The following is a 17,282-nucleotide window of genomic DNA, read 5'->3' on the forward strand; positions in this document are numbered from 1 at the left end:
AGTTCCCTCGAAGACAAATTTTTTTTGTTTTCTTCGATTTTCTCAATAAGTATTGACTCAGTACCCAGCCATATGCAAATGGAGGTGATCGATATTCAATGCAACTCAAATTTGAAAGCAAAATTCATTGAAGTGGGCGTCCCTGAATTTTACAAATATTTACCAGCCAGGTTTGAAAATAGTCTAAAATTCGCATATGAAATTATTTCCATGTTTGGTAGCACTTATCGGTGCGAGCAGTTATTTTCAGTCATGAAAGGTAATAAGTCTCCTATTAGAAACCGTATTAATGATGCTCACCTTGGGTCAGCGTTGAAAGTTATCACTGCAAACAAAATTTCTCCCGAAATAGGAAAGATAATAGCAGAGAAGAGATGTCAAGTATATCAGGACGTAAACATTAAATTTTTCTTGTTCTTTTCTATATAAATATATATATATGTGTTTATTATTGTATTATTCGAAATAAATCTACGTTTCTATGAATATTGATTTTTTTTTGCGGCCCGCCTAAAGTTAAGCCTCGTTTGTTTGGCCCAATTGTACCTATGAGTTTGACATCCCTGCTCTAAAAAGATCTTTTTTAACTCGCGATTAAATGTACTTTTCCACCCTTGCGTTAACGTAATTAAAGTTTTTTTTTTTTTTTTTTTTTTTTTTTTTTTTTGTGTGTGTGTGTGTGTGTGTGTGTTTCAGAGCAACGGAAGCTTCTTTTTCGTTCATGAAAAATCAGTGCTTATCTGCTAAGATTAGAAGGGCCGGAGGCCTATGGAAGGCTATCAAAAGCGTTGAAAATAAAGAAATAAAGTAAACCTCTCAGAACTAGACTAATGAATAGTAAATAATTAAAATAATATGCAAAGATAAAATAAATTAGTGATAAATGTAAAATAATAAATTAAATTCCAGTAAATACAATGTAATAGTAAATGAAATAATAAAACGAATGAAAGATCAATAAATTAAACGTTAGCAATATATAAAAGCAATAAAGAGATAAAAGTTTAAACAATATTCCGGGTCAAAATGAAAGTGCTGTATTATTTTGTCTTAAGCCCATTTAAAGCGACTTTGACCCGATAGGTAGACCTAAACATTCCACTCTTCGAATGGATCACATTTCGATCGAGTTTATTTTTTCCCCATCTATTCAATATTTTCCTGTGTTATGCTTTTCTTAGGGAAAGAAGGGCATATATTCTGTAGCAAATAACAGTTTTATAACTTGTTAAAAGGTTAGATTATTTAATTATGACAAAGCCCACGAGCGCTAAGGGAAGGTATGCGTTCGGGGAGGAATTTCTAAGGAAAACTGGTTCGTATTCATGTTACAGAGTCTCATCTAACGATGAGTGAGGCTAGAAGAAATATTCGAAGAAACGAGCTTGTTCACCTCATACCATTGGAAGATTACTGATTTAACACACGAGAAAAAACACAAAGACCAACCCTGCAGTCAGTCGTTTGGCCTAAATTCGATCCTAGATCGAACCACCAGAGGGACGCTAAATTGATGTAAGAGATGGTACATAAAGAATAGAATTTGCTGCCAATATTGTAATTTAATTAAAGAATAAAAAGTACAACAACCATCTCATTTAGGTGTGGTGTATTTAATTATGGCAAAGCACGCTAGGGCTATCTGCCTAAGGGGAGGGATGCCTTCGTGGAGGACTTTCTAAGGGAAACTGGCTCGTATACACGTTACACATGGGGAAAACCACGAAAACACCCATGCAGCCAGCCCGTTCGCGGGATTCGAACTTCGGACCGAACTACCAGTGGTCAGCGACTTTACCGCTCGGCCGCTGGTGGGCCCATCTCATTTAGACTTTTGTAGAGTTACATTTTCATTCAAGAACAATTAAGCCACAACCCGACCTCGCGGATTTCAGAACTGTGAAAAATTCATAAATTTCAATAATTTTTTTTAATGTTTGGGTGTGATTAGGTTATTCGGGTATAGCAAAGTACGCAAGTAATATCGGCCTAGGAGAAGGGGCACTTTCGTGGAGAATTTTCGAAGAGACCTGGTTCGTATTCACATTGCAGATGGAAAAACCACGAAAACTGCAATCAGTCAAGAAGGTTATCATTCATCTGATCATAGATTTTTCTAATTTATGGACAACAGGAACAAAACATATTTCTTTTATCATGCAAAAGAAGAATTAATCAAAAAATAATTCGCTTTTCAAAAAAATTTATAGTGTTTAAAAATTTTTATTTTAGAAGGAAACTGATAATAAATGCTTAACCCCCTGCTTACGTATCAGATTTTGTTTGCCGAAAATTCTTTGTCAGTAATTAAAATTGTGATTATTAGCCCAAAGTAGTTACTTAAAGCATTATAATTACATAAGAACAACAAACAAATATTAATATACCTAACCTGGGACAAAAGTCAAGTTTGGGTGAAAAACATAATGCGCTGTCCAATTTTTAATGGAGTTTTAGAATTCAACGTTCAGAATGACTAAATAGTTAAAAACCTTCAATATGTTTTTTTTTTTTTTTTTTTTTTTTTTTTTTTTTATCGAACTGGCTACCGTAATTTTAAGCAACAGTTCTTACGATCAATTGAAAACTATTCATATTTTTTATTCACGGGATTATATTCAATGTTTCTCTTTGCACCTTTTTGTGAATTGAAAAAACAGTTGAATAGAAGAATGTGTTTATTATTCGTAACTTAAAAAAAATATATAATCAGAGGTAGGTACGTGTTAAAAAGATACGAAATTTGTGAAGAGAAATTTTAAAACAGCTTTTAAATGTGCACTGTTTTCACTTTGGGGTGGAGAGAAATTTATGTTATATTTCTTATGCGGGATTATTTATCTTCTTCCTTGAATTCAATTATGTGTGATTGATGCTCTTAAAATTTAATTCCTTTTATGTATGTCAACATTAAAATTTTCCATCTATAAAAAATTTATTTTTCTCCCACTTTCTCCCTTTGTTTAAATAAAGTTTCAACGCCCGGTTTAGTTGTGTCTGTAGCGCAGTGGATAGCGCGTTGGACTTCTAATCCAAAGGTCCCGGGTTCGAATCCCGGCAGGGATGCAGGCAGTTGATAACCTGAAAAGACATCCTTAGTCTTTCAACTAACTTTTTAATAAACTTCGTAAATCACATATCCGTTATTATCGCTTATAATTAAACATGCCGAATTTCAAAATGTAAATTCACGTATATCTTAGGAAATAAAAAACTCTAATATTTGCAAGTATGCTTAGAAATACGACTACTTTAAAGTGATTGTAAAAATTGTATAAATTATAATTCAAATTTGTTTTCAAAAAATTCATAAAAGATATTTAAAAATATAAATTTTAAAAATAAATCATAAAAATGTGAGAATTATATTTGGAATTAAGCCTAGATTTTGAATTCTAGAGGAAGGAATCAAGTTCGTTATCCGAATATGGGCAATTGGAAGTCCAAGTTTTAAATTTCAAATTTGTTTTAGAACCTATTTCATATTTTGTAAAACTTTAACGAATTTTTGATTAACAAACTCAATGATTTCAAAGCAAGCAATGGCAACACTTTACAGAAAAAAGCACTTTTATCTCCAGTGGGGAAGACTGTTTATCGGAATATCGTGAAGTTCTTTTCGTACTGTTATTTCCCAGGTATGGTTTATTTATTATTTATTTTAATTATACAAATTATGTTATTTTTATATCACTGTAGTTTATCGAGTCATAAAATTTAATTGAAAATTTTTTTGATTGTCTTACTGGTAAGCTCCCAATTCTCTAATAAATCGTAAATTGAATAAGCGATCGCATGAAATTCTCTACGATATAAATTGCGTAGGAATGACATGAGAATGGGAGAATTAAAAAACAGAGAATAAATCCAACTTTAAAGTCGTGTATAAGAGCCAGTTTCTCTTAGAAAGTCCTCCATGAAGGCATACCTTCCCTTAGGCAGATAGCCCTCGTGTGCTTTGCCATAATTAAATACACCAACACCAACTTTAAAGTTTGCATTTTGAGACTTCGTGATAAAATTAAACGAAAATTAAAAGGAATTAAATAATAAATAATATTAAATAATATTAAAACAAAGCTAATAAAATAGCTGAAAGCTTTCAGATTTTATACGAGTTTCAAAGAAGCGTTTTTTTAACGTTTTTGTGTTATAAATATCCTGTTCTTCACATTTAAACATTATTCAATTCAACAGCAATATCACAAAATATTTAAAAACAGCATATTTTTAAAATTTGCGATAAACAGTCTTCCCCGCTGGAGATAAAAGTGCTTTTTTCTGTACAGTCTTGCCATTGCTTGCTTTGAAATCGTTAAGTTTGTTAATCAAAAATTCGTTAAAGTTTTACAAATTATGAAATAGATACTAAAACAAATTTGAAATTTAAAAGTCGGACTTCCAATTTCCCATATTCGGGTAACGAACTTGATTCCTTTTTCTAGAATTCGAAATCTGGGCTTAATTCCAAATATAATTCACATATTTTTATGATTTATTTTTAAAATTTGTATTTTTAAATATCTTTTATAAATTTTTCAAAAACAAATTTGAATTATAACCTACAAAATTTTTACAATCACTTTAAAGTTGTATTTTTAAGCATACCTGCAAAAAATAACAGTTTTTTATTCAAAATTTCCTAACATATACGTGAATTTACATTTTGGCGCGTTTTGAAATTCGGCATATTTAATTATAAGCGATAATAATGGAAATCTGATTTACGCACTTTGTTAAAAATTATTTGAAAGACTGAAGGATGTCTTTTTTCCCGCTCCTCTACAGTGAAAAAAAGAAAAGGAAAATAGGTTGCTATAAAATAAGAAGTTTTCCAAATAAATCTTTCTTGACGAAAACTGAAAAAATATCCGCCAGGATAAATTTTTGAATTTCTCGGTAAGTTTTCTAACCAAATTTTACAAAATACAATATTTAGGCATAATTTGAGTCGTAGAATCGAAATATGGAAAAAAAATGATATGTTATTTCAGGAAAAGTCCGATTTTGTGTCAAAATACCTATGTTAGAATTACGCTATATATAAATATAATATATATCCTAATAATATACGCTTTTGAGACATGAAAAACGCAGTTTGAATTTCGTCAATTGGCCCAGTAGAACGAGAGATATAGGAACTGTCCCATTTCCCCCCCCCCCGTGGTGTACATATAGAAATCGAATTTTTGTGTGCTCAATCTTTCACTTATTTTTCAATCTATCATATTTACATTCACGTATAACGCACAGCCGTAAATTTCGATCGTATATTTTGTATTAAAAGTGCGCGTTATATGTCGGAGTGTACGGTAATCTCTATAAAGTTTCAGAAGTATATAAATTTTATATTGATGACGAAGAAATGCGATGCGATGCAGATACTGTATATCAAGTTTGAGACAATAATCCATGGAAAGAAATGGCATTCGCTTTACAGGGTAATGGAGATAGTAAATGAATATCAAAACACACTGATTACCTCCACGCGACGTCATGAAGTACCAGCCTCACTACAAGCTGCATTCAGTACTATAATTTTCTGTGTTTGGCAGTTCGACCCTCTACAGGGAGATCTGAATAGATCTCAATACCGAAATGAATCATTATTTGTAGATTGGCTGGCGAAAATCTCTAAGTCGCTGTCCTATTCAGGAAGATTTCTTCCTATCCTATGGTGCCCACCAGCGGCCGAGCGGTAAAGACGCTGAACACTGCTAGTTCGGTCCGAGGTTCGAATCCCGCGAACGGGCTGGCTGCATGGGCGTTTTCTTGGTTTTCCCCATGTGTAACGTGTATACGAGGCAGTTTCCCTTAGAAAGTGCTCCGCGATGGCATCCCTCCCTTTAGACAGATAGCCCTCGTGTACTTTACCATAACTGAATAATCCAATCCAATCCAATCCCATAGCCTAGGCCAGTGATGATGAACCTATGGCACGCGTGCCACAGTCGGCACGCAGAGCCTCATCAGCCGCTACGCGACTAAAATATCCTTAATCGATAATCGCAATAAATTATACTATGTAACATATATAAGTGTTTCAGTCTATTCTTGAACGTTTCGCTTACTTATCGCATAATGCCAGTGGCATAGCCTAGATATAAGATTTTCATATATTGCCTAAGCCTAGATATAAGATTTTCATATATCGCCATATAAATGATATTTATTGACCGAGTTTATGACGTTTAAATTGTTTGGGCCAATCATATGACTTGTTACATGGCAAAGAATACGCCAAAGTTGAAGCAGCTAATGTTTGCTAAACGAATTCAAGTTTATTGCAGACTGCTGCTGAGTTTTAATACTTTCATTGTTAAATAGATTCCAGTTTTCAGATCTGAGCATTTTGAGGTAACTTATGAATAATTCTTATTTAATATCTTAAACGGAATGTATGAATGTAAAAACATGCAATTTGATAATATAGCAAAAAACGAAAGTTTAGTAGACAAACCAAGCTTACTGACATGCACTCAGCTAAGCCCAGCATAGCCGAAAAGGAGCTTTTGAAATCTAAAGCTAGAAGTTTAGAAAAGAGATGTCCCGGGTTAACGGTTAGTGCTGTCCCGGTCTTGAATGGTCCAACGGTCTTGGACCCCCACAAATGACTTCAGCAAAAAAGGCAAAATTAAACATTGCTAGTGGAAGATCATTTCAAGAGACCTCTGGACAGAATCATTTGGAGTTATTCAACGCAATAGGAAAGCATTATTATTATGCATTCTGTGCGGGGAAAGTGTTGTGTGTCGTACATCCAGGTCATACGCACTTTAACACCAACCACAAGATTGTTCCCGAACTTGATGAAGCTGAACGGTAGGTGTTTATTGAAGGGAAATTAAGGAATTATAATTACCAGAAAGTTGGTTTTTGCAATTATCTTTCAAAAACAAACTATCTAACAACGGCCAGCTTTCAAATTTCACTGTGCTTGTTAAAACATGGTAAACCGCTTTCCGATGGGGATTTAATCAAAGAGGTTTTGAGCACGCCTTCCCCCCCCCGAAAAAAAAAAGGTTTTTTGCGCGCGGCCCCAAAAAGGTTCGCCATCATTGTGAAAAACTTCAATGATGTCATATCAGAGGTGTACTTGGCCTGACGAATAGAAGAGTACTGTGTTGCGTGATCAGTACTGCTTTTGATACAGGGTACTAATAATTAGCGGAGAATCTGGAAACGACACTAGGTTGCTTGTTTCTTTATCCACTAGGGATTAGCATTATCACGGATCTCGTCGGTGTGGAATTAAGATACCATTGATATTAACTCTGAAACATCATGATATAATGATCACACAAGGAAAAAAATCGATGATCTACTATCGAATATTTTCTAAACATACTTTTTTGGTGTACCAGACGCAGATTTGTAGTTATGATAATAGCGGCCACATGTAGCCAATATCAGAATTTGCGATGCTAATTCCGTGTATGCAAGATATCTATGGTCTTACACTGCCAATGCGATCACAGTCCTCTCTTCAGCTAATATATGTTTAGATCATACGAATGCTTCTGTTCGGCATCATCGAAGTGAAACTGTGTTATGAGCATGGTCACCAGCATCTATAAACTAAACTTGAGAAATTACAGAATCAATGCCAGATAGTGTTGCACAGCGCAGAGTTAATTAAAAAAAATTTCTTCTTTTTATAGGTGATTACAGTAAATATTGTAACTGATCCATATTTGCCTCTGATGTAATAAAGCAAACTTTAAATATCCATCTTGTTACACTTTGCAGTGCTTTGTTCTATATCCAACAGATACTGAAGCATATCCAGTGTGATTAATGAGAAAGCACAAACAACGCAGATTTTGAGGTTGGTCGAATGATAATGGGGACACGAAAATACTACGTTTTTTAACAAAAATTCACTGTTTCCCTGTAGAGAAATTAGGTTATTTTGAAGCAAGAGACATGAAAAATGAGCAATGTCCTCGCCTGGACTCGAACCACGCACCTCTCGAATACGCGCCTAGTGTGCTGACCATTACATCATGAAGGCATGCCAAGAAGGCGGGAGAAATACCTTATATACTCCCCCTTTTAAAGGGAGACTGGGGATTATGGGACACTAGTCGCCAAATTCTGGTGGTGGAGAATCATCATCCACCACCTTTTTTAGTTCGGGCGCCACCGTAGAGACATTAGGTTATTTCGAAGCAGGAGACATGAAAAATGAGCAATGCCCTCGCCTAGACTCGAATCACAGACCTCTCGAATACGGGCCGAATGTGATGACCTGCATGCTAAGAAAGCGGGAGAAATACCTTATAGCCCCTTCTCCAAATCGTAAGTAATGATACCTGGTAGTTTTAGAGGCCAGGTGATCTACGCATTGTCGCTTGGAGTACAGAGTGCATGACAAAGGATCTCACATACAGCATCTATAATATGTGATAAGAAACTTAAATACTTAAAGTTTTATTTAATGTATCATAGGTAAAATATGTGTAATTAAAATATTTGTTTCTAACCATTTGTAACGGGAGGCTTCTTTTTGACTTGACCTTTGTGAAATCATCAATATCCTAGTCGCAAGTAAGATAGTGTTAGCGATACATCATTCTTTTAATCACATCGCTATCACAACTCACGAAGACGCACAAATTGTAGTTTGAACACTAAAAAATATCAATAAATTTCCGAGTTGCTGACGTATTCAGATACGAAAAATACTGGTCATGATGTCATCCGTCACACCTGTCCTCGGCAGACAAAAAATCACTCGCTGGCGGAGCTCTCTTAGTAACACGTAGAACATATTTCCGTTCTGCTCGCATAGGCGCAGTATCTGGAACGAGCCTGGTTACCATCTAAGGTTATAGAATAATGATTAGAGTTCATTATACCTCGTATATCACTTGATATAATAAGCTTAAGTAGCCTCTGTATTTTGCTACTAGGTTAAAAGAAAACTTCATATTTATTCCCCCCCCCCCAAATCGACTTATCTACAAATCGATTTAATTTTATCTCATTTCGAGCATTTGAAGGTATGGTACCTTCTGTACCAAAAAAAAAAAAAAAAAAAAAAAAAAAAAAAAAAAAAAAAAAAAATGTGTATAAAGTCTTTTATTGTCCTCCACACAATTTAAAAGTAGAAAAACGCTTTTCAGAACAATGATAATTCAACCTGCTTTCCAGTGTTAAAATAAATTAGTATTCAAATAATTTCGAATATAAATTTATACTTCCAGACACGAAGGTTTTATAGCTTTTTAAATTTGCAACATATGTGTTGTTCTTTGAATACTGAAAAATGATTCATATTAAGTATTTATGAAATTTTATTTAAATCTGATAAGAAATATTACAGGACAGAACTTTTTTATCATTTAATTTCATAGTTTCAAAGTAAGACTAAATAGAGAAAGAAACAAGATTAACATATATAAGAATTAAAAATACTTGTTTGAAATAAAAATGCGAGTACCATCTTTTAATTGTCTTCAGTCAATCATGATCTGAAAAATAAAAGTAAAAATAGAGTTTATTTATAGTTATGGTGTTTTTATTTAACAATTAAATGCATCACATAATAGAGTATATTCAAATTTATATGCAAGTTTTCTTCTATAAATATAAGGTATACTTCATTTTATAAGACCGATGTAGTTGTGATAGTAGTAAAAATGTTGCTGATAAAGTGGGATTTCTTAGATGAGTTAAAGAGTTTCCAGCTGCAAGTTAATTTCCATTTCGTAATGTACGAGTGTGTGAAATATCGACTTAGATAAGCCTCCCAAACCTAAAACAAGTAATAATTTCTGAGTATTATAATTACCGTAAATCTGCCACAATAATTATTGAAGATTATACACATCACTACAAAATTAAATCGTTACACACATACGCATATATATATGCGCGCGCACGTGTATGTGTGTATGAATATAACGGCAGTTATCAAGCCCGGTTAAACCTTTCTTTTATTCTTAATATTACTATGATCTGCGGGTTTCCGTATAAACAGTATAGACAGACAGGAAGAAATGAACAATTTATTTTAAAAACAACATGATGCACAATAAGTAACATACACAGCACAATAAACACACGTTATTTCTTAGCACGAAAAAAAAATAACGTAAATTCTGTAAACCATTTTCATGCTAAACCTTAGATCGCATTACAGCTAACCGCTAACTATCATAGTTGGTTAAGAAGTAACTCCCTAGCTTCTCGATCCGTAATTATATACTCTAGCATGGCTTTTGAAATCTTCTGAAAGAAGCGATCATAGGGCTTCGAAAATATGTTTTTGCAAATCTTATAGAAAATCGCCAGATTGGGGAGAAAGAGACAAAGATGGCCAATTTGACGACAAAAAGTGCCTATATCTCTCGTTCTGGTGGATCTGTTTCTAAAATTCAAACTTTATTACTCTCAGAATTGAGAGATTTATAATTTTATATGAGAAATAAATACTCGAGTACAAAATATGTAGCCACAAATTAGTTAAACTCAAATTAACTCCAAAACTATCCTAAACACAGTAAACAAATAAAATACTCCAATACATGGAAAAAAAAGGGGGCAGCCAAAAGGATTTAAATATTTACAGCAATATACACAATCACACATAACTTGGAGCTGTAAGTATGCTTGTTTTTGAAGGACATCTTATATTTTTGAAGACGCTGCGTAAGATGGGAAACCGTGACAGCAATTTACTTACAGAGAGAGCCGGATTGCGAATGCGACGTGTTCAAGATGAAAGCGTGGTTTAGTAAAATTTAATTTCAGTTTACAGTTTCCCTACTGAATATTACAAATTTTGATTACGAAATTTGAAATTATTTATTGGCTGATTGCAAGTCAGCGCGTGCAAGCTTGGTGAAAGAATCGTATGATATGGGTTAAATTTGAAATGACACAGTTTAGAGGAAATATTATAAACAGCTACTATTTTTAGGACAGAAAGAATGAGACTTACCCATTTTTAAATTGAAAGTTAAGAAACTATTACAAATTTAAGTTAGAATTTTATTTATCTATTCTTTAGCTTTGCGACTGCAAATTATATGATTACACACATGTAAATATTAAAATTCTTTTGATTGCATTGTTGTTTATGTATGTTGTTCTAATAGTGTATAGTTTTAAATATTTATTTGTTTAAATTTTGCATTTAAGAAAACAATTTTAAGGATCATTTTGTGTGTAAATGAATGTGTGAGCACACATTTTGAATATAAATATCAATTCCTTTTATAAAAAGTTTTAATTCCGAATCCATAGATGTTTGAATTGTTAAAATAGTTCAATTAAAATACAAGATATTAGCAAAAGAAGTTCTGACAGATCTTATAGACTTTTAGTGAATTTTGCCAACTTCGCGAATTTCTGGGAGTTTTAGAAAAATGCATTTTCCAAGCCCTACAACTGAGTTTCCCCGAAACTTCAAAAACCGTGTACGATATCATATAAATATCGCTCCGAGAGTAGGGACGTCTCAGTTGTTAATTAGATTCTGAGAGTGCTGTTCAAAGCGTCAGCTAAATTGCATTTATCCTGAGAGTGATGTAGGTAATTTACGATATTTTTCGAATGCTAAGAAAATTTGATTTGCCTACGCGTTATCCATAAGCTGTTTATAGTTATTTATTTTTCTATGAGCCATTATTATTTTTAACAAATTGTTTCACTTTGCTCATCTAAACTGTTTATTGGATTTCTTTCAATGCTGATAACCGGGAAAATGGAAGAACAGTTGAAAGCTATCATAGAAATGACTGCCTTAACTTACATTGAAATGAAGAATACAGTAGAAGCTAATGCTGTTAAAATAAAGGAAGGCACCACGTTCGGTTCTCTCTGAGATAAGAAAAGAAGGAGAAACAAATGTCGCAGGAATAAAAGAAGGCATTTCTCCTGTAAAAGAGGAAATTGTGAATGCTAAGAATGAGAAAATAGCCCCTGGAGAGGAAAATTGAGAAAGAGAAAGAGATAAAGAATGTTATTCGAGAAATTTCTGCTGTTAACTAGAAATTCAAGAAAAACATTGAAAGATTAGAGAAAAAAATGTTTGAAGCTCGCATCATCTGCAAACAGCATCTCGACTTAGAACTTATTGGGTATATAAATAACGTCCCGGTACATTCTTCTCTTTCCGTTTTCAAGCTCTTGCCGTATAATGGGAAATTATGTGAGAATGTATACAACACGCTACTGAAATAATTTCACGCGGTCACCAAAGTTTTAAATTTCTTTACAAGGAGAGACTGCTGACACCTTACATACTCTTCTAGTTTAGAAACATTCAGATGTTGACCCCCTTAATTTCTAAGAATTACAATTTGGTCGAACATTTCTAAGGATTATCACCTACTGCAATTTAAAATCCAATAACAAAAACAGAGTTAACGTTTAAAAATTAGAAACTTACTGTGAAAAATTAAATCATTTGCCATTTGTGACCAAGAAATCGACAACACACTTGAGTCTCCAATATTTTGTGGATGTTATTAGGGATGTTGATATACAACAAGCACTCTGGATGGCAGGTAATGGGGATCTGAAGAATGTTATACTGCATGCCTTGAAAGTGGAGACTATTCAGAATGTTAATAATAAAGACATTTGGTTTGGAAGGGGTGTCAACCCCTTATAAACCTCGTGAGTTTCGTTGGGTAATAACACTTGGGTTTAAAGTTCTTAGTAGTTTGAGGTGTAACTATTGATTAGAATATGTGATAATGTGAACACTTGTACGAATATTTTTGTGGAAAATTCCAGAGTTCTGAAATATTTCTTTTGATAAAAATAAGTTTTTATTGGCCTATTATCCGACATGTGCATTCAGTTTATTACGAACCCGTACGCCCGCAACAATATTATTGAACGAATCTAACACAAGTATAGTCTTTGGGCCTAGTAATCTGTTATCTTAGTTCGAAAGAAAGACCATGCGATTTTGAGTCTATTATTACAGATGTCTATATTATAGAAAAATACAGTTATTTTTTACCTAGAATAGATGACACCTACACCTCGGACGTGTTAGCAGGAAATAAATAAACGGTGTTCCTCTTTGGATTTGAAGAGCGGCTACTGTCAAAGAGAAATCGAGCCCAAAATTTGTGATAAAACTGCATTTACTACGACGAGGGATTCTGACAATTTAAATAATACCTTTTGGACAGAGGAATACTCTAACGACTTTCGAACTTCTAATGGAGACAGTTTCAAAAGAATTATCATATGAGGTATGCGTTGTGTATCTCGAAGACATCAATAGAAGAGAACACACTTCTGAAGAGCTTTTGAGAAATATACGAAGAGTATTACAGAAGTTTAGAGAAGCTACATTAAAACTCAGTCCTGCGAAATTTAAATTATTTCGTCGAGAAGTTAGGTGTCTCGATCATAATCTCTCCGCCGAAAATGTATGCACAGTCTGAGAAAATCAAAGCTTTTTGTGACTGCTGTCTCACTGAAAGACGTTTAACAGTTAAGAAGCTTTCTAGGTCTCTGCACTCTTAGGATTTGTCTCATATCACCAGCACATAATAGAAGAAAAGTTAAAATTCTCGTGGAACTAAATTGGAATAATAATTTAAAAGCCTGAAGGATGCTTTGACTTCCGTTCCTGTGTTAGCTTATCTCCGACCGAAATACTCCATGGAAATTCGACAGATCAAAGAAATATTTCACTGGGCTGCTGATGACCTTTCAAGAAGATTTTGTGCAGAAAAATGTACACATTGTCCGAAACCCGAGGAAATATATGGCTTTGAAGTTCCATTTATCAGAAAAATTAACACAGAATCCTTAACAGATTGAACACAGATTGAACCATCCCTGGAGCCATGATGAACTGAGATACTCAGAACTGAGAACATATCCTTTGATTGTGTGTGGAGATCGAAAAGGTCCTCAAACACATATGCGAGAAAGATTACAGCTCTTCTACGTAGGATCATGATTTAAAAAGGATTGCTTTGGATATTTTCAGTCCCTTAGATCATCCGTCTATCACTTCTTCATCTCACATGGTGGAACTGAATGGAATGTGTAGAATCCTTGGTATAGAAAAGAATATAGTGACTCTTTTACATTCACAGTCGGACGGCATGGTAGAGAGATTTGCTTTTTCTGTTCGTATCTCAGAGCCAGCAGGACTGAGACCAAAAGCTGATATTATTCTTGCTAGTGTATAAGATTGCTGTAAGAAAAAGCACTGAAATTGCTCCATTGCAAATGATTTTTGGCTGTGACATTCATCTGCTTGTAACTTGCTTTTTGGACGATTGCTGGACACGCCTTCTTCACTTGAGCAGATCCTGGAAGATCTGCAGGCAAATATAGTAGATAACTTTCATCGGCTTGTCAGGATAAGGATCAACAAATCAACTTTAATTTGGATTTTTATAAATTAAAGCTTACAATTTTTTTCAAAACAGCAGAATATCTACATAATTGAAATACTACATATAACATAATAATATACAGTGAGGAAGAGAGGAAAGAATAAATTAATTTTTTATCTATATAGGGAAACAAATCCTTTAATCAAGCCAGGGAGTAAGACTTAATGCGTCTACATTTTTATGGTTTCTACCACTTCGAAAAACGACCGTGTAATTGTAGTGTTGTACTACTAGTGCCCATCTCATAAGTCGTGGATTTAGACTCACATTATGAGCTAAACTAGGGAATTATAATCGGTCATGATGAGGAATTTAGTATGCCCGTCTAAATTACATTGCAATTTCTTTACAGTGAATATTATGGCAGCGCATTCCTTTTCTGTGGTAGAGCACTTTTTTCAGTTTCTTACTGAGGTCTAATACTGGATGTTCATTGTCTCGATCATCTTTGTGAGCTAAAATGACATCCATAGCAGAGTCTGAAACATCAGTTTGCAAAATAAACTCCTTATTGAAATCAGGCGAGTGTTAATAGAGGCTTTTGTGGCAGTTTTATTCCTTCAGCAACTCGCTCTTGTCTGTTTAGTTTCGTTAAAAACTTCTCCTTCACTTGCATCTCAACTGCAGAACTTGAAAACTCATCTAGAATTTTTAAATGAGAATCGGCTAAATTTGTCAGTTCTTTCTTTTCAGATAGCTTTTGCTCCTTGCAAGATGAACTTTTGTTCTTATCTGTTACTTGCATTCTTATTGAATTTGGCAACTTTGAGTATCCTTTATCATGTTTATGCCTCTTTGTTAAGTTTTCTGACGCGTGCTTAGATTCTGAATGTATTTTTAATTTCTTAGCTTTAGAAGCACCTTCATGAGTTCTTTTATCAGAAGTTCTTTGATTTGCTGTTAACAAACTGTCAAACACATCTTTGCTTTTTGCAGAAGAACGAACTGGGGAACTTGTAGGGGAATAATCATATACACTATCCATAGAAGGTGGATCACCAGGTGAATAAGATGAGTCAACTTCCATATCGATAACGTCAGTTTTCATACTAGGAGGTTAACGCTTAGACTGTCTGTCAGATTTCTGTGAAGCATTGACAGAAACTTTATTACTATTAGGAGGGTGAGTATTGACCAAACTACTCTGAGTTTTAGCACTATTATTTGTTTGGTTCTGTATCAAAGATGTATAGTTCTGCATTTGATCCCTATATTTTTTAGGAATAACAATTAATTATCTTTCATTTCCATTTTTATCTATTTTCTTTTTCACCAACGACCCGTTTTCTTTTACTTTGAAATCATTTGTCTTGTTGAAATTTTCAAAGCAATGAGGCTTTGCCAAGCAATGAGGCTAGATCTCCGCTTTGATGTTGAGATTCAATTAATTCCTTAGAATTAACATTAATTACTTTCTTAATCTCATTGTCTTCCTAATTAGCTTGCCGTAAATATCTTCCATCAGTCTCAATAACAGACAGTTCTTCTTGTTTCCCCATTTTGGTGTCTCTATTTCGATCTTCTTCACGAGATCGTTTTCCTTGAGATCGTGTAAAAACCGCATTTATCCTTTCTAAGTTTAAGAACTGTTTATCTTTGAACAACTGAGCAGTTTTTTACCCAATACGTATCTGCCAGGATCATTTGTAACAACAGCTGCCTTTGTGTTTATATGACCAAATTTACAATTAATTTCAACTTCAGATAACGGTAGACACACTAGATAGTCATTTAAAAGATATTGTACCCAAACATGTTCTCCAGTCATTTTTGCGTTATCTATGTATTTTCTAGAAATAACATTTACTGTGGCTCCTGTGTCTCGAAGAATAAGCATTTCATACCCATAAACTAATCCATTGATTGTATATGTCTCTAACAAATCAGCATTCGAAAATACGCAATTTACCTTTTCATTTGGTTTTAAGCGACGGCATTGAGGCTTAAAATGTTCGTATGACCCGCACTCGAAACAACGTGATAGATATTTTTGTCATATAAATTTTCTGGGTTCTTGTTTTGGAACTGACTTCTTTGTCGGTGATCTTTCTAGTATTTTGAATCATCCCATTTATCATAATGCTTAAAATAAGGCGGATGCTCTACGTATTTCACAAAATTTTTGTAACGCGGTTTAAATGTTCCTTTGTTAATTTTCTGAGTTTAATTGGCAGAAAATTTCGGTTTTATTGTTTTTCTCACATCTTCAAAATCTTCAATTTTCTTAACCATCTCAGTAGGTGAAATGATGGTTGTCCATTCATCTATAAAATGTTCTTTTAAATCAGGAGAAGTACGCTTTTTAATTTGATCAACCAGCATGAGAGCTTTTAGCTGTTCAAAAGTTTTAATGTTTAATTCGTTAAGCCGCCATCCTTCTAAATAATTTTTTCTGGGATTAGGTGGCCAGCACCATCGAAATTGGTAACTGCACTCCTAACATCCAGGATCTCGGTGGAACGTCCAATTTTATAAGAGTATAACGTATTTTGCAGTATTTAATAAATTAACAGTTGATCTTCTTAGTTTCTTTAGATCTTCTATTTTTAGTTTATGGAGATAAATAATTTGAATACAATCTTTTATTTACAAATATTTCATGCATATACTAGCAGTTAAATCTTCCCGAATCATAATTTTTAACAATTTCTTACGTTGCTGAGGAACGTAAGAAATATGGCGTTGATATAAATAATACAACTATGGAGTTGCCACTCCAATAATAAATATAGCTATTTGTTAAATAATAAAATATTACAACGTATATAATTAAAATGAAAATTTCATAATATGCTTGTAAAATATTTTCTCGATCCTTATCCCGTGCCTTCGTGGTGTAATTGGAAAGCAAATCTGGCTAGCAGTTGGTAGATCTGGATTGTGAATCCCGGCGAGGGT

At 33.7% G+C, this 17,282-nt stretch overlaps 1 non-coding gene across 1 annotated transcript; it reads left to right on the top strand.

The window, feature by feature from the left end:
- Positions 1–2,993: 2,993 nt before the first annotated feature.
- Positions 2,994–3,066, top strand: TRNAR-UCU (transfer RNA arginine (anticodon UCU)). Its single transcript has one exon. It is a non-coding gene; the product is annotated as a tRNA-Arg (tRNA).
- The last annotated feature ends 14,216 nt before the right edge of the window (positions 3,067–17,282 follow it).

This window comes from Stegodyphus dumicola, chromosome 12 (assembly GCF_044657685.1).
Source record: "Stegodyphus dumicola isolate Sdum_Otavi_A_Nest chromosome 12, ASM4465768v1".
NCBI lineage: Eukaryota > Metazoa > Arthropoda > Arachnida > Araneae > Eresidae > Stegodyphus > Stegodyphus dumicola.